General features: G+C 42.3%; 1 protein-coding gene across 6 annotated transcripts in view; it reads right to left on the reverse strand.

Moving 5' to 3' along the window:
* The window catches only part of LOC147035510 (helicase senataxin-like), a 442,380-nt gene that overhangs the window by 407,631 nt on the left and 15,947 nt on the right, over positions 1–18,802 (reverse strand). The window contains exon 3 of one of the 6 annotated variants that reach the window (XM_085899532.1): positions 28–113. The exons of the other annotated variants lie outside the window; for them this stretch is intronic. The gene's annotated coding sequence lies outside the window, so the exon portion shown is untranslated. The remainder of the gene's footprint in view (positions 1–27; positions 114–18,802) is intronic. 6 annotated transcript variants of the gene reach the window in all.

Genomic DNA, 18,802 nt, shown 5'->3' on the forward strand with positions numbered 1-18,802 from the left:
AACAAGCAGTCATAGACTGGTACTTACGAAATCGTCAACTTGACTTCTGACCTTGTCTAATAAAAGCTCTCCAGAGAAGGTAGCGACGCAGACCAGAAGTCTCCACGATGATTCTGTACAAAACCATCAAAAATCGTAACGTCGACTGAAGCAAAAATCTCCATTTCTCCACGCAATTATTTAATATTATTTTATCAAAGTCACAAAACCGTAATATTCGGCCATCCACCAACAATCTTTACATAATCCGACTGCTTAGCGAGTCAGGTATGCGACGATAACCTTTATTGGGATAAAAAATGACTTTTAAACACCATCTTTATCGAAAACACCGTCAGCGCGCACAGGGAAAACCTTTACATGATCAACAACGCCTCTGCTCGAGCACGCTGCACCACGTGACGAGATGTGACGCGGCGAGTGAAATATTTTTTTTATAAAATCTTAAAACGTCTCCAAAATATCCGATTTTTACCAGAATTTCGAGAACCGAATTTTAAGCGTCCCAAGCGATCGCAAAAACCGAAGACAAAATTAAAATCGAAGTTAAAACGAACTTGTAACGTCGAGCGAAGCAAATATACTCCGTTTCTCCACATGAATTTACGGGATTACGTTTGACCTCACTGTGACCTTGATCTTTGACCGATTTTGACCAGAATCTAATAAGCGCTAGCCATCACCCTCCTGCATCACGTGGTGTAATTTGACATTGGAAGCTTCTTCCGTTCGAGTTATCGTGCCAACAAACAAACAAACAAGCAGTCATAGACTGGTACTTACGAAATCGTCAACTTGACCTCTGACCTTGTCGAATAAAAGCTCTCTCGAGAGAAGGTAGCGACGGAAACCAGAAGTTTCTACGATGATTCTGTACCAAACCATCAAAAATCAAATGTTTGACCTCACTGTGACCTTGACCTTTGATCAAAATCTACTCAGCGCAAGCCATCACGCTCCGAAATCACGTGGTGTAATTTGACATTGGTAGATTCTTCCGTTCGAGTTATCGTGCCGAGAAACAAACAAACAAACAAGCAGTCATAGACTAGTACTTACGAAATCGTCAACTTGACCTCTGACCTTGTCTAATAAAAGCTGTCTCCAGAGAAGGGAGCGATGCAAACCAGAAGTTTCTACGATGATTCTGTACCAACCCATCAAAAATCGAATATTTGACCACACTGTGACCTTGACCTTTGACCGATTTTGACCAAAATCAACTCAGCGCGAGCCATCACACTCCTGAATCACGTGGTGTAATTTGACATTAGTAGCTCCTTCAGTTCGAGTTATCTGCACCAAACCATCAAAAAAAATCGAATATTTGACCTCACTGTGACCTTGACCTTTGACCAAAATCTAATCAGCGCTAGCAATCACACTCCTGAATCATGTAGTGTAATTTGACATTAGTAGCTCCTTCCGTTCGAGTTATCGTGCCTACAAACAAACAAACAAACAAGCAGTAATAGACTGGTACTTACGAAATTGTCAACTTGACCTCTGACCTTGTCAAATAAAAGCTGTCTCTCACAAAGGTAGCAACGCAAACCAGAAGTTTCTACGATGATTCTGTACCAAACCATCAAAAATCGAATGTTTTGGATGTTTGACCTCACTGTGACCTTTGACCGATTTTGACCAAAATCTAATCAGCGCTAGCCACCACCCTCCTGAATCACGTGGTGTAATTTGACATTGGTAGCTTCTTCCGTTCGAGTTATTTTTTGGATGTTTGACCTCACTGTGACCTTGACCTTTGACCGATTTTGACCAAAATCTAATCAGCACTGGCCATCTCCCTCCTGAATCACGTGCTGTAATTTGACATTGGAAGGTTCTTCCGTTCGAGTTATCTGTACCAAACCATCAAAAATCAAATATTTGACCTCACTGTGACCTTGACCTTTGTCAGATTTTGACCAAAATCTCATCAGCACGAGCCATCACCCTCCTGAATCACGTGGTGTAATTTGACATTGGTAGCTTCTTCCGTTCTCGAGTTATCGTGCCTACAAGCAAACAAACAAACAAACACAAACAGAAGTCATCAAAAAAAACTTACGAAATCTTTAGATTTCGAAAGTAACGAACAGAAACGGAAGTCATCAAGATACTTCCGAAATCTTTAGATTTCGTAAGTAACAAGCAGTCATAGACTGGTACTTACGAAATCGTCAACTTGACCTCTGACCTTGTCTAATAAAAGCTGTCTCTGGAGAAGGTAGCGATGCCAACCAGAAGTTTCTACAAGGATTCTGTACCAAACCATCAAAAAAAAAATCGATTGTTTTGGATGATTGACCTCACTGTGACCTTGACCTTTGACCGATTTTGACCAAAATCTAATCAGAGCAAGCCACCACCCTCCTGAATCACGTGGTGTAATTTGGCATTAGTAGCTTCTTCCGTTCTCGAGTTATCATTTTTTGGATGTTTGACCTCACTGTGACCTTGACCGTTGACCTATTTTGACCAAAATCGAATCAGCGATAGCCAGCACCCTCCTGAATCACGTGGTGTAATTTGACATTGGTAGCTTCTTCCGTTCGAGTTATCTGTACAAAACCATCAAAAATCGAATATTTGACCTCACTGTGACCTTGACCTTTGACCGATTTTGACCAAAATCTAATCAGCACTAGCCATCACCCTCCTGAATCACGTGGTGTAATTTGACATTGGTAGCTCTTTCCATTCGAGTTGTCGTGCAAACAAACACACAAACAAACAAGCAGTCATAGACTGGTACTAACAAAATCGTCAGCTTGACCTCTGACCTTGTCTAATAAAAGCTGTCTCTCGAGAAGGTAGCGACGCAAACCAGAAGTTTCTACGATGATTCTGTATCAAACCATCAAAAATCGGAACGTCGACAGAAGCAAAAATCTCCTTTTCTCCACGCAATTATATTATACCTTTGCATAACTCGATGCGTCTGCTCGAGCGCACTGCATCATGAGACGACCCGTGACGCGTCGAGTGAAATATTTTTTATACAATCTTAAAACGTCTCCAAAACATCCGATTTTACCAGAATTTCGACAACCGAGTTTTAAGCGTCCCAAGCGATCGCAAAAACCTAAGACAAAATTAAAATCTAAGTTAAAACGAACTCGTAACGTCGAGAGAAGCAAAAATACTCCATTTCTCCACATGAATTTACGGAATTATGTTTGACCTCACTGTGACCTTGACCTTTGACCGATTTTGACCAAAATCTAATCAGCGCTAGCCATCACCCTCCTGAATCACGTGGTGTAATTTGACATTGGTAGCTTCTTCCGTTAGAGTTATCGTGCCTACAAACAAACAAATAAAATAAACCAATGTCACCCTGCTCTTGCCAAAAGGTGACCACGTGTGACTTCTTTAAGGTCACACTGAGGCGAACAGAGCTGCTATCCACCAGGAGCGACTCCTTCAGGAATATCTGCCGACGAAATTCCGATGAGAATCGTTCTACAAGATAACCATGAAAAATGTGTTTGCCTCATAACGTCACCAAACGACGTCATAATGTCTCAAGCTTGACATATCCAGAAAGCACTCAGAGGTGTTCAATTTGAGGTACGACACGATATGGTTCCTAAAACTTGAAAATTTGACCTTGGGGTCAAATATGTTTGACCTCAGGCGCTAACCATGAAGGTCAAGGCCAATCGCCACCAAAACTAATCAGCTGAGCACCAGACCATATACTACATTCCCAAAAAGTTTGGAGACGATTCGATTAAAATTACTCAAAAAATAAGGGTTTCGTCGACTCGCGACAAAGTGACCTTGACCTTTGACCTTCAAAATTTTATGCACTGAAAGGGACCTCTATAGGCCTCTGATATGCGAAGTTACAAAAATTCCCAATGATAACTGTGCTCTGCAGAGTGATTTATACGTGATTACAGACAAAAAAAAAAAAAAAAAAAAAAAAAACACATGAAGGTCAAGACCAATCGCCACCAAGAATTAATCAGCTGAGCGCCAGACCATGAACTATATTCCCATGAAGTTTGAAGACGATCCGATCAAAATTACTCAAAAAATAAGGGTTTCGTCGACTCCCCCGATTTGACAAAGTGACCTTGACCTTTGACCTTGACCTTCAAAATTGTGCGCTGAAAGGGACCTCTATTGGCCTCTGATATGCGAAGTTACAAAAATTTCCAATGATAACTGTGCTCTGCAGAATTGTTTATACGTGATTGCAGACAAACAAAAAATAAAAAAATAAAAACATACAAGCTGACTAACATATCTTGCAAAAACTTCGTTTTGGCAAGATAACAAACAAACAAACGGAAGTCATCAATATACTTACGAAATCTTTAGATTTCGAAATTAACAAACAAACAGAAACGGAAGTCATCAATATACTTACGATTCCTTAGATTTCGTAAGTAACAAACACACAAACAAACAAACACACAAACAAACAAACACACAAACAAACAAACACACAAACAAACAAACAGAAACGGAACTGATCAATATACTTACGAAATCTTAAGATTTCGTAAGTAACAAGCAGTCATAGACTGGTACTTACGAAATTGTCAACTTGACCTCTGACCTTGTCTCATAAAAGCTGTCTCGAGAGAAGGCAGCGACGCAAACCAGAAATTTCTACGATGATTCTGTACCAAACCATCAAAAATCGAAAGTTTGACCTCACTGTGACCTTGACCTTTGACCAAAATCTTATCAGCATGAGCCATCACACTCCTGAATCATGTGGTGTAATTTGACATTGGTAGCTTCTTCCGTTGTCGAGTTATCGTGCCGACAAATAAACAAACACACACACAAACAAACAAACAAGCAGTCATAGACTGGTACTTACGAAATCGTCAACTTTACTTCTGACCTTGTCAAATAAAAGCTGTCTCGAGAGAAGGTAGAGAAGCAAACCAGAAGTTTCTTCGATGATTCTGTACCAAACCATCAAAAATCGAATGTTTTGGATGTTTGACCTCACTGTGACCTTGACCTTTGACCGATTTTGACCAAAATCTAATCAGCACTAGCCATCAGCCTCCTGAATCACGTGGTGTAATTTGACATTGGTAGCTTCTTCCGTTCTCGAGTTATCTTGCCTACAAACAAACAAACAAACAAACAAACAAACACAGAAACGGAAGGCATCAATATACTTACGAAATCTTTAGATTTCGTAAGTAACAAACAAACACACAGAGGACGGAAGTCATCAATATACTTACGAAATCTTTCGATTTCAAAAGTAATATATTATATATATATATATATATATATATATATATATATATATATATATATATATATATATATATATATATATATATATATATATATATATGTTATTCGTCTTTCGGATGCTCCCGTTAGGGGTCGCCACAGCGGATCATCCGCTACGATCCGCATACTGATTTGGCATAGGTTTTACACCGGATGCCCTTCCTGACGCAACCCTGGTCGCTTCTTAGGACACAGGGATAAGGATTGGGTTTCACCATGATTCCGGGCTGCCCTACACCCTCTCAAGGCACGGCCCAGCGCAGAGCTCCCGTCCTCAAGCGATCCTCCAACATATATATATATATATATATATATATATATATATATATATATATATATATATATATATATATACATATATATATATATACATATATATATATAGATATACATATATATATATATATATACATATATCTTCTTCTTCTTCTTCTTCTTTCGGCTGCTCCCATTCGGGGTCGCCACAGCGGATCATCCGTATGATCCGCATAGTGATTTGGCACATGTTTTACGCCGGATGCCCTTCCTGACGCAACCCTGGTCGCCTCTTACGGTGCAGGGATATGATACATCTATTTTAACCAGGGTATACACCGGCCCAGTACACTGGTGCTCACTTTGCCGACCTCGGAAGGATGACAGGCTGAGTCAACCCCCTGGTGTATTAATTCAGTGGCCTAACGGGGATTGAACCCAGGACCTGTTGGATCCCAAGCCACTGCCCGAACCACTGCGTCAACACCAGGCTACTACTATATATATATATATATATATATATATATATATATATATATATATATATATATATATATATATATATATATATATATATATATATATATATACATATACATATACATATACATATACATATACATATAAATAAATATATATTGTTCGGGATTCAGCGGTGGCGGGTTTCGGACGAGTGATGTCAATCACTGTCCGTAACCAGTTTGGGTTTTCGCACCCTTCTCTCGACAGCCAAATGTTACATATTCGGCGCCACTGAACCACCGCCGTCTCCGGGGTTATAACGCCGGCTGGTTCGGCACAGGCTTCGGGTCACGCACCTCTAATCGAGATACCAACATACCCCTGGACCTTACCAGTTGGGGGAAATGGACCCCCGTTACAGACTGGTTTTATCAGAGACCGAGCGAATTCTGCCAGTCTGTAACCATTTTGGTTTTTATATCCAAATTGAGTGGATCGTTCCTCGGCGCGGCACGAATTAATTCAAAGCGGCAACTTCATTCGAATCAGCCAGATTTATTGGGGACACATCGGGGAACACGACACAAGCAAGCATTCACGACAATGTTATAATTAATCCATAACCCGTTCTTAACATCGGGAGCTTCGGATTATGGGTTTCGAAGGGGACCCAAACGAGATAAACCTTAAACAACATGCAGAAAAGACACGGACAGCATGCAGACAAGACACAGAGTACTTGGTGATACTTCATGGACGAGAGGAAAAGTTTCAAAGGCACGAATGTGGCTCGTGACAAGCCGATGTCCACGGATTCAAGCACCCAAGCTCAAACACGCCGCGTGGCAAAATGGTGCTCGTCCTCCTCCTTCTCCCGGCACCGCTTGCACACGCAGCCTCAGTGCATTCTGACCCCGCGTAATGTCGACGGCACAAGACGTCAGATCGATGTTGGGTTTCAGCTGGTTTCTCACAAGGTCCAGTATACAAGTCCAGGCCGAGCCTGTTCCCCAGAAAAGGCCAAATCAAGGTGTTGGGCTCCGAAGGCTGGGTCCATGGCCGAGGAGGCACCGCCGGCCAAAACCACTCCTCCACAAAGTCGATCGCCCGACTCGACGCGCAGGCAGTTTCTCTAACTGCCAAAATGGCAGACTCAGCGCGCTCAGGTTCAGTTTCTCTCCCGGCAGATCCACCACTGCCTTTCCAGCGCTCGCTCGCCTCGAAGCCCCCTGGATCCTCCCTTCAGTCTAACTTCCTTTTCTAGGCCACTCCCCCTCTCAGAGCGCTGGGCGGGGACTATTGTCCGGAGAGAAGCAGGAAGAAGAACCTCTCGGTCCACCACCAATGTACTAACAATGAACAGCCTCTTACACCTCCAGACACACATGCAACCTGGCTAAACATGCATTTAATGAGGGATCTGGGCTAATCCTATATTTTATAACACACTAAGGGCCATTTCCACAACAATATATATATATATATATATATATATATATATATATATATATATATATATATATATATATATATATATATATATATATATATATATATATATATATATATATATATATATATATACATATACATATATATATACACACATATATATAAATAACTACATACATAAAACGAGAAGGGGAGCACTCGGTTGAGTGCAAAACCTCCGTGGCCAATACTGCTGGGTCACTTAAGTGAACCTGATATCCTATTCATTGTAGGTCAAAACGGATCAGACTACTGAACCACGATTGAATAAACTAAACTAGATCGACGCGCACGTAGAAATGCCAAAAAATAAAATCTAAATTTTTTTGAAAAAAAAAAGTTGCAAAATGTTTTTTTTTTTCTCTAACAAATTTTATTTTGGGGTTGGAAATCACTTAAAACATGTAGAAATGCAAAAAAAAAAAATTCAAATATTTTTCAAATAAAATCGAAAAAAAAATTTGAAAAAAAGTTGCAAATTTTTTTTTTCTTTAACAAATTTTTTTGGGGGGGGTTGGAAATCACTTAAAACATGTAGAAATGCAAAAACAAAAATTCAATTACTTTTTCAAAATGGCCACCATATTGAACTTTAGACCAAGTCCAAAATCTAATGGTATGATCCTTGGACCATAACTAATCCCCACACCAAGTTTCGTCGAAATCCGTCCAGGAGTTTTTCCGTAATGCTGTTCAAAAACAAACAAACAGACAGGGGTGAAAACAGTAACCTCCGTCCATCTTCGATGGCGGAGGTTAATGAAGCCATGAGAGTAGATTGTGGAAAATTGCATCATAATGAAATCGCTCTAAGCACCTAATTTCAAAACTGTAGCACTTACAAAAGCCTTGAATGCAGCGAACTGTAGCTATGATGAACAGGCATTCGATAACGAGTGAGGAAAGCGAAAAAAAAACAAAAACAAACAGTATTGTTAAGAAATCGATGCGGCCTGTTCCAAATCAGAACATGGTTGAGCAGGCCAAAAAAAACATCATGGCTTCAGACCCCAGCAAAGTTACGCAGAAAAGGCCTTAAGACCCCAAAGGGCGATATGGCTGATGATGCGCCTGTAAAAGTATTTAATTAAATAAGGCCGTTAATTATCTTCAAAAGGGGTGCTTCAATTAACCCAAACACCCAATTTCCACTCATGCACTTCCTTGTCGTTCCCTTAGTATGCATGCAGTTTCAGGCTGCTAGGTTTTATGGTTTTGGAGTTATGGCGCTCCGTCTCGGAGGACGAGACGAGACGGACATGGAGGACGAGAACGAGCGCGCGCGCACACACACGCGCCATGGCAGGAGGACGTATTGCATTACATATCTTGACATGGCGGACTTTTAAAACATGGGAATTCTGACAATTTTTGCAGTATAGTCGAGTCTGAAAGGGTCTACAGGATTTGCCGTCTTTGGGGGGAGGGAGGTTTGGTCTTTTGGGTCCCTCTGGGACTTCTTGGTATTTTGGGTCCCCTGTAACTTTTTGGTCTTTTGGGTCTCCTGGGATCTTTGGTCCTCTCGGACTTCTTGGTCTTTTGGGACCCCTGGGACTTTTTGGTCTGTTGTGTCCACTGACATTTTTTGTTTGTTGGGTCCCCTGGGACTTTTTGGTCTTTTATATTTTTTGGGTTCTCTGGAATTTTTGGTCTTTTGGGTCCACTGACATTTTTGGTTTGTTGGGTCCCCTGGGACTTTGGTCTTTTGGGTCCAATGGGATTTTTGTTCTTTTGGGTCCCCTGGAATTTGTTCTTTTTGGTCTTTTGCGTCCCCTGGGATTTTTATTCTTTTGGGTCCCCTGGAATTTTTGTTATTTTGGGTCCTCTGGGACTTTGGTATTTTTGGGTGCTTGGGTCCCCTGAGACCTTTTGGTCTTTTGTCTTTTTGAGTCCCCTGTGATTTTTGGTCTTCTGGGTCCTCAAGGACTTTTTGGTCTTTTGGGTCCCCTGGGACTTTTTGGTCTTTTATATATGTTGAGTACTCTGGGACTTTGGTCTTTTATATCTTTTGGGTTCTTTGGAATTTTTGGTCTTTTATGTCCCCTGACATTTTTGGGTTGTTGGGTCCCCTGAGACTTTTTGGTCAGTTGGGTCCCCTAAGACTTTTTGGTCAGTTGGGTCCCCTAAGACTTTTTGGTCTTCTTGGTCTTTTGAGTCCCCTGTGATTTTTGGTCTTCTGGGTCCTCAAGAACTTTTTGGTCTTCTTGGTCTTTTGGGTCCCCTGGGATTTTTAGTCTTTTTGGGTCCCCTAGGATTTTTGGTCTTTTGGGTCCCCTGGGATATTTTTTGGTCTTTTGGCTGACATTTGACTTTTGGTCTTTATGCTCACCTTGTACTTTCTGGTATTTTGTGTCCTCTGGGACTTGTATCTTGGTTCCCCTGGGACTTTTTTGTCTTCCTAGGCTTTTGGGTCCTCTGGGTTGTTTCAGTCCGCTGGGGCTTTTTGGTCTTTTGGGTCCCCTGTGACTTTGGGTCCTCTTGGACTTTTTGGTTGTTTGGGTCCTCTGGGACTTTTTGGTCGTTTATATCTTTTGGGTCCCCTGACATTTTTGGTTTGTTGGGTCCCCTGGCACTATTTGGTCTTTTGGGTCCTCTGGCACTTTGGGATATTTTTGGTTGTTCGGATCCCCTTGGACTTTTTGGTCTTTTGGGTCCCCTGGGGCATTCTGTTCTTCTTGGTCTTTTGTGTCCCCTGGGATTTTTGGTCTTTTGGGTCCCTGGGATTTTTGTTTTGGGTCTTGACTTTTTGGTCTTTTATATTTTTGGGTCCTCTGGTCGTTTGTGTCCTCTGTGACTTTTTGGTCTTTTATATTTTTGGGTCCTTTGGAACTTTTTGGTCCTCTGAGACTTTTTGGTCTTTTTGTCTTTTGGGTCCTCTTGGACTTTTTGGTTGTTTGGGTCCTCTGGGACTTTTTGGTCATTTATATCTTTTGGGTCCCCTGACATTTTTGGTTTGTTGGGTCCCCTGGGACTTTTTGGTCTTTTTGGGTCCCTGGCACTTTGGGATATTTTTGGTTGTTCGGGTCCCCTTGGACTTTTTGGTCTTTTATATTTTTGGGTCCTTTGGAACTTTTTGGTCCTCTGGTTCTTTTTGTCTTTTGGGTCCTCTGGGACATTCTGGTCTTGTTCTTTTGGGTCCCGTGGGACTTTTTGGTCTTTTGTGTTTAAGTCCTTGGGGGGGGCGGGTTTGGGTCCCTGGAATTTTGTCTTTTGCGTCCTTTTGGTCTTTTATATCTTTTGGGTCCTCTGGGATTATTTTGGCCTTGTGTCCCCTGTGATTTTTGGTCTTTTGGCTGCCCTGTGACTTTTGGTCGTTTGTGTCCCCTGGTATTTTTGGTCTTTTGGGTCCTCGGACTTTTTGGGCTCGTGCATCTTTTGGGTCCTCTCGGACTTATTGTTCTTTTGTCTTTTGGGTCCTTTAGGACTTTTGGTCTTTTATATTTTGGGATCCTTTGGAACTTTTTGGTCTTATAAATATTTTGGGTCTTCTGGGACTTTTTGGTGTTTTGGGTCCTCAGGGACATTCTGGTTTTGGGGTCCTTTGGGTCCTCTGGGATTTTTGGGGTCTTTTGTGTCCCCATTGACATTTGGTCTTTTGGGTCCCTGGTACTTTTGTCTTGTGGGTCCTCTGTGACTTTTTGGTCTTTTGGATCATTTGGGACTTGAGTCCTCTGAGTCTTTTCGTTGTTGTTGGTCCTTTGGGATTTTTTTATCCTTTGGGTCCTCTGGGACTTTGGTATAATGGGATATTGAGTCTTTTGGGTCCGCTGGGATTTTGGGTCTCCTGGGCCTTTTGGGGCATGTCTTTTGTGACCTCTGGGACTTTTTGGTATTTTGTGTCCTCTGGGACGTTTTGGTCTTTTGGGTCCCTTGGGACATTCTGGTCTTCTTGGTCACATGGAATTTTTGTCTTTTGGGTCCTCTGTGACTTTTTGGTCTTTTGGATCATTTGGGACTTTTGGGTCCTCTGAGACTTTGTTTTTCTTGGTCTTTTGGGTCCACTGGGATTTTTGGTCTTTTGTGACCTCTGGGAATTTTAGGTCTTTTGTGTCCTCTGGGTCCCCTGGGACATTCTGGTCTTCTTGGTCTTTTGGGTCCCCCCGGACTTTATTTTGGGACTTTTGGGAACTCAAGGACCTTTTAGTCTTTCTGGTTCTGTGGGACTTTTTGGTCTGATATTTGTTTGGGTCCAATGGGACATTGACATTGAGTCCCCTGGGACTTTTTGGTCATTTTGGTCCTCAGGGACTTTTGGGGTCCCCATGGAATTTTTGGTCTTTTGGGTCATCCCCTGGGACCTTTGGTTTTTTAGGTCCTTTTTGGTCTTATATCTTTTGGGTCGAGGATTTTTGGTCTTTTGGTTGTATGGGTCCTCTGGAAATTTTTGGTCATTTGGGACTTTTTGGTCTGATGTTTTTAGGTCCTCTGGGATTTTTGGTCTATTGGGTCCTTTGTTTTTTTATATCTTTTGGGTCCTCTACTCTTTTTGGTGTTTTATATCTTTTGGCTCCTCTGGGACTTTTTGGTCTTATATATTTTAGCTCCTCTGGGACTTTTTGGTCTTTTATATATTTTGGGTCCTCTGGGACTCTTTGGTCTTGTATTTTGGGTCCTCTGCAACTTTGGTCTTTTGGTTGTTTGGGTCCTCAGAGAGTTTTTGGTCTTTTGGGTCCCCTGAGAGATTCTGGTCTTCGTCTTTTGTGTTTTTAAGTCCTCAGGAACTTTTTGGTCTTTTTGGGTCCTCTAGAATTTTTTCTTTTGGATCTTTTGGGTCCCCTGGGAATTTTGTTCTTGTTGGTCTTTTGGGGTGTTTGGGTCACCTGGGACTTTTGGGACCTGAAGGACCTTTTGGTCTTTGTTTCTGTGGGACTTTTTTGTCTGATATTTGTTTGGGTCCAATGGGGCTTTTTGGTCCCCTGGGACATTCTGATCTTAGTTTGAGTCCCCTGGGACTTTTTGGTCATTTAGGTCCACAGGGACTTTTGGGGTCCCCTGGGAATTTTATTTTTGGTCATTAGGGAATTTTTGGTCTTTTTGAGTCACCTGGGTCTTTTTGGTCCTTTGGGTCATTCCCTGGGACTTTGGTCTTTTATATGTTGTGTCGAGGACTTTTTGGTCTTTTGGTTGTATGGGTCCTCTTGGAATTTTTGGTCTGATATGTTTTTAGGTCCTCTGGGTCCCCTGAAATCTTTGGTCTATTGGGTCCTTTGGGACTTTTTGGGTTTTTTTCTCTTTTGGCTCTTCTGGGACTTTTTGGTCTTTATATATTTTGGGTGCTCAGGGACTTTTTGGTATTTTATATTTTGGGTCTTCTGGGACTTTTGAGGTTCTCTGGGACTTTTTGGTCTTACATATTTTGGGTCCTCTGGGACTTTGTCTTTTGGTTGTTTGGGTCCTCAGAGACTTTTTGGTCTTTTGGGTTCCCTGGGAGATTTTGGTTTTCTAGGTCTTTTGTGTTTAAGTCCTCATGAACTTTTTGTTTTTTTGGGTCCCCTGGAATTTTTTCTTTTGGGTCTTTTGGGTCCCCTGGGAATTTTGTTCTTGTTGGTCTTTTGGGGTGTTTGGGTCACCTGGGACTTTGGTCTTTTGGGACCCATGGACTTTTTGGTCTTTTGGATCCCCTGAGATTTTTGGTCTTTTACATCTTTTGGGTCCTCTGGGACTTTTTGGTCTTTTGTGTCCCCTGGGATTTTTGTTCTTTTTTGTATTTTGTGTCCCGTGGGATTTTTGGTCTTTTGGGGTCTCCTGGGAGATTTTTTGCCTTTTGGGTTCCATTGGATTTTGTTATTTTGGGTCCCCTGGGAATTTTTGGTCTTTTTGGGTGTTTGGGTCCCCTGGGAATTTTTGGTCTTTTTGGGTCCCCTGGGAATTTTTGGTCATTTGGATCCTCTGGGACTTTTGGGTACTGACACTTTTTGGTCAATTGGGTCCCCTGGTATCTGTGTTTTTTTTAGGTCCCCTTCACTTTTTGGTCTTTTGGTGTCCCCTGTGACTTTTTGGTCTTTTGGTGTCCCCTGTGACTTTTTGGTTTTTTTGCGACCTCTGGGACTTTTTGTGTTCTCTGGGTCATTTGTGTCCTCTGGGTCTTTTGCTATAATGGGATATTTGAGTTTTGGGTCGCCTGGGATTTTTGGTCTTTTGTGACTTCTGGGTCTTTTTGGGTCACCAGGGACTTTTTGGGTCCCCTAGTATTTTTCGTCTTTTTGGGCCCCCTGGAATTTTTGTTCTTTTTGGGCGTTTGGGTCACCTGGGAGTTTTTGTCTTTTTGGGTCACCTGGGACTTTTGGCCTTTTGGGTCCCTTGACATTTTTGGTTTGTTGGGTCCCCAGGGACTTTGTTATTTTTGGTCACGGGTCCACTGCGACATTCTGGTCTTCTTGGTCATTTAGGCCCCATGGGACTTTGTGGTCTTTTGTCCGAGTCCCCTGGGACTTTTTGATCTTGTATATCTTTTGGGGTGAGGAATTTTTGTCCTTTTGGTTGTTTGGGTCCTCTGGGACTTTTATGTTTTTAGGGTCACCTGGAATTTTTGGTCTTTTGGGTCCTTTGGGACTTTTTGGTCTGATGTTTTTAGGTCCTTTGGGACTTTTTGGTCTACATTTTATGTCCTCTGGGACTTTTAGCATCGCCTGGAATTTTTGGACTTTTGGGTCCTTTATATATTTTGGGTTCTCTGGGACTTTTTGGTCTTTTATATATTTTGGGTCCTCAGGGACTTTTTGGTCTTTTGGGTCCACTGTAACATTCTGGTATTCTTCTTCTTTTGGGTCCCCTGGAGCTTTTTAGTCTTGTGTCCCCCTGGGATTCTTGGTCTTTTGGCTCGCCTTTGACTTTTTGGTCTTTTGGGTCCCCTGGGACATTCTGGTCTTCTAGGTCTTTTGTGTTTTAAAGTCCTCAGGAACTTTTTGGTCTTTTTGGGTCCCCTGGGACATTCTGGTCTTCTAGGTCTTTTGTGTTTTAAAGTCCTCAGGAACTTTTTGGTCTTTTTGGGTCCCCTGGGAATTTTGTTGTTGTTGGTCTTTTGGGAATTTTGGCTGCCTGGAACTTTTTGTTCTTCTGGGTCCCCTGGAATTTTTGGTTTTTTGGGTCCCCTGAAATTTTTGGTCTTTTGCATATTTTGGGTCCTCTGGTATTTTGTCTTTTGGTCCCCGTGGACTCTTGGGTTCTCTAGGACTTGTGTTCCCTGGGTCATCTGGGACTTGTGTCCTCTGGAACTGTGTCCTCTGGGTATCTGGGTCCCCTGGGAATTTTTGCTATAATGGGATATTAGAGTCTTTTGTCGCCTGGGATTTTTGGTCTTTTGTGACCTTTGGGTGCTCTGGGACTTTTTGGGCTTCTTGGTCTTTTGGGTCCCCTGGACTATTTTTTTGGTATACATTGTTCTTGTATGAGAGCCAACACACAACGCACAGCAAATAAGCATGAGACAAGAGGAGCGGGAGAGGGAGGGAGAAAATAGTGGGGAACAGACATTAGACCTGAGGAAGGGAGAGGGATTGGGCGGGGAACACGGAGTATGCAAGATGGACATTTCAGGGACTTTCAGGAAGGAAAGCAGGGAATTTGAAGGAGATGGGATTGGGGTGGATTAACGGGGGAAGAAAAGATCGAGGTTTTGGATGGGGGAAAATAAGAGGTATTGGTGAACAGCTGTTTTGAAGGTCTGGAGGGAAAAATGGGATTCAAGAATGTGTGAGTTTATTCTAAAGGCAAGAAAAGAGGAAGAAAAGAGTGAAGGTGAGCAGCGATTAGTGATTTTGGTAGTTTTACCAGAAGGGGGTTGTTGGCGGACCTTGAGCGCTCTGCAGAAATATCGCAGACAGAGCGGGGAAGGGGGTGGCGAGACCGGAAAGGAGACTGTAGAAGACAGAAAGACCACCGACCGGCCTGCGGTGAGAGTGAGGCCCAAATACTCAGCCTCATCGCGGGAGATACCAATGATCCTAAATGCCTTCGTTTCCACAGCGTGAAGCCGAGAAAGGTGAAAACCAGGAGCACGAGCCCAGAGGGGAGAGCAGTACTCCATCAGGCTGCAGACGAAAGCTTTCTACGTAGTCAGGAGTGAATTTTTGCTCTTTTGGGTCCCCAAGAACCAATCGCACCATGGACAATATCAGTCTTAGAGGGATAGTCTCCTTGTGAATCTTCGGCAGGCCATACATTATTGGACGTTGGAATGCAACAGGTTTAATTCTGTTGTACACCTCCTTTGATAGTTCTCCACGTTTGACGATCTGAACTTCCACCTGAGGCGTGCGATCATGTTCTGTTGTATCTGGGCGGTGTAACGGCACAAGAGCTTGCCAATTGGTCGGGAGAGGTACTGCAATCAGTATTCGATTCACTTTCTCATTTTGTGGTTAAGGATTTTCACATTTGGAGAATCAATTTGAGCTTCAACACTGACAACTGAGGACAACATAATGGCATCCTTTGATATTAAAAGCTTGTTCACGAATGTACCATTGACGAAGATGATTGAGATATGCGCACATTTTCTGCATCACTCCGATCTGGAACAACCGATGATCTCCGAACACGTGTTCGTGGAATTAATGAACACAGCAACAAGGGAGGTAGAATTCAGTTTTAACAACATGATGCATGTTAAAACGGACGGTGTGGCCATGGGTTCTCCATTAGACCCAGCTCTTGCAAATATATTTGTGGGCTATCACGAAATGGAAAAAATAAAATAAAATAAAATAAAATAAAAAATAAAAAAAAATAAAAAAAAAAAACTTACTGGTCAGCAAGGGGTCGATTCCCCCATCATATACTATCAATATGTTGATGACATTTTTGCTTTGTTTGAGTCTGACGGCATGTGACGATTTCCAGGCATGGCTCAACACTCTCCATACAGCGCTGAAGTTTACCACGGAACTGGAATCGTCAAACACGTTACCATTTTTGGACGTGTTGGTTGAAAGAGCTAACCTTGGTTTCACAACATCTGTCTACCGGAAGCAGACTTTCACAAGGCTCTATCCTCGGTGGGACGCCTACAGCTCCACGAGATACAAAATTGCCTTGATCAATATCCTGGTTAACAGAGCATAGAGGATTTGTTGACCTTGTAATCTTCCTGCTGAAATTGACAAAATCACGACTACTAGCCGAAACCCCGTCATAGACGGATTCCGTTCCATGAGCCCAATATGACAACCAGTGGCGGCTCTTGTAAGAGCCGGATCCCAGTCGATTTACTCCTTGGCCTTACCTAATGAGGCCTACAAAACGTCCTTGTACACTACTCCTTGTGAAGAAGTCCCCTGATTTGTGCACGTGTCTACTTTGACGTACAAACACCGTGTCAAAACTTCAGGCCACAGTACCGAGAAAAACGTAACGAGACCGCTAGGAGGAGCACAAAATTGGTCCTTCAGTATTAATATATAAATAGAAGATACAATGTTTCTTGCTACATTTTTTTGTGTCACATTCACATTCTGAGGTAGTCAGCATGTGTAGAAGAGGGTTTTACATCGCAGACGCTATTTTCGAGGAGTGGAATTACACCTCACAGCGGTCACGGTCTGTTGACGACAAACGTAATGACATCAGCGAATGACCGATGATGTCATGACATCCTGACGCCTCTCAGCAGTGATGTCACACGTCGCCATGTAAACGAAAAGTGTTTATTCTGCTTCAGAGTTGAAAGTTGACTATTGCCACTATGTGCAATGCACTCTTACAGGTACGAAGTTTCTTTCAATCCAGGTCACAGTACTGAGAAAAACATGACGCGACCGCTTGGAGGAGCACAAAATTGGTCCTTCAGTATTAATATATAGATACTCAGTGAGAATGCTTATCTTGAGCATATATTTAAGATACGTGTACAAGTTTCCAAACACGACAATTGGAAGATTGGTCCAGACAAATGTCCAGTCTATATCAGGATGCTCTGGAAAGGGCAATCACTAAGGTTTGAAGTACAAATCAAACATATTGTATCCAACATATTTCTGGTTGTGAAACCCCAAGTAATCTTTACTTCTCGCCGTTTGCTGATGTCAGTCAACAAGGATGTGCTGCCCACCTCACAAACCAACAATCTTATTTATGAGTTTAAGTGCCGATGTGAAGCTCGGTAAGTGGGTTGCACAACACTAAGATTGGCTGAGCGGATCAAACACGACCCCTTGGCGATTCGAAGAAATATTGTGAGGGTTAGAACACAACTAGTGCAAGCATGTAGAAATATCCAGCAACCACCAGCCATTGCACAGCACCTGGTTGCCAACCCTATCTGTGCAGCCCAGTACAATGCAGATATGTTCAGGATATTGAGCAGAGGTCGGAGCTCGTTTCATTTACGTATGTTAGAAGCAACCTTCATACTTACCACCGATCCAATATTATGTTGTCAAAAGGAATTTGTATGGTCTTTGTGTCTCTTTCAGCATGGGCAGGCCAAGAGAAGTACGATAACAAATGGTGAATGGACCTTAGGGGAAAGCCATCCCCCCTCTCTCCAGGATGCAGTTGCAAACGTCAATCATCGACGAACTCTGCTCCAGCCAATGGGAGCTCGAGGTGAAGATGATGAGCCGACCAATAGGAGTTCGGATTAACCGTGCCGTCATTACGGTTGAACCAATCAGTGTCTACCTTTTTGAGACTTGTGTATACAAGCACGTGCCTCCACTTCTTCCTTCACTTGCTGCGATCTTATCCTGAAGAGTGCAGCACGAAAAGCTTCGGTCACTATTATGTCGTATTTTTTGTATCCATATTGAAGTTCTGTTGTACCAAACATCTGTTTAATTTTCATTCAATTGACAACAAATTTGAAAAGGATTTGCATATCAGGTCACTGAATTCAACCACCAATTATCTTGTGCTCGTGAAGCGAAAACAAGGGTTAAGCGATCCATCACGTCCGTGTGCCGTAGATACGTGTGTCTGCAGTTTTAAAATAAACTCTGTGCACCCGCTCGCTAGTCTCATTGACACGAAATTTTCCAAATAAGTGCCTCCTCCTGTATACAGGGTTCATACACTTACATTAAAAGAAAATTCCAGGAGTTTTCCAGCACAATAAATTCAATTTTCCAAGAGTTTTTGGCACAATTTGTAATAAAGTCAGTCATATTTTGGAACTTGCATTGCATGTATAATATAATTAACGCATAATTAATTACAGTATCTGATCCTTTTCCCAGGTTCGGGCATGTACATCCATTTGTTTATTCTTCGTATTTTGATTAAGACTCGAAGAGAAGAACATAACCATCTTCAGAATTTTTTTCGTTAGTTGATGCTTGAAGTACGGTGCAATACCGTAATTGCACATTTTCGCTCACCA

Source organism: Eptatretus burgeri, chromosome 1 (assembly GCF_056783735.1).
Source record: "Eptatretus burgeri isolate ZD-2024b chromosome 1, Ebu_testis_v1, whole genome shotgun sequence".
In the NCBI taxonomy this organism is placed as follows: Eukaryota; Metazoa; Chordata; class Myxini; order Myxiniformes; family Myxinidae; genus Eptatretus; species Eptatretus burgeri.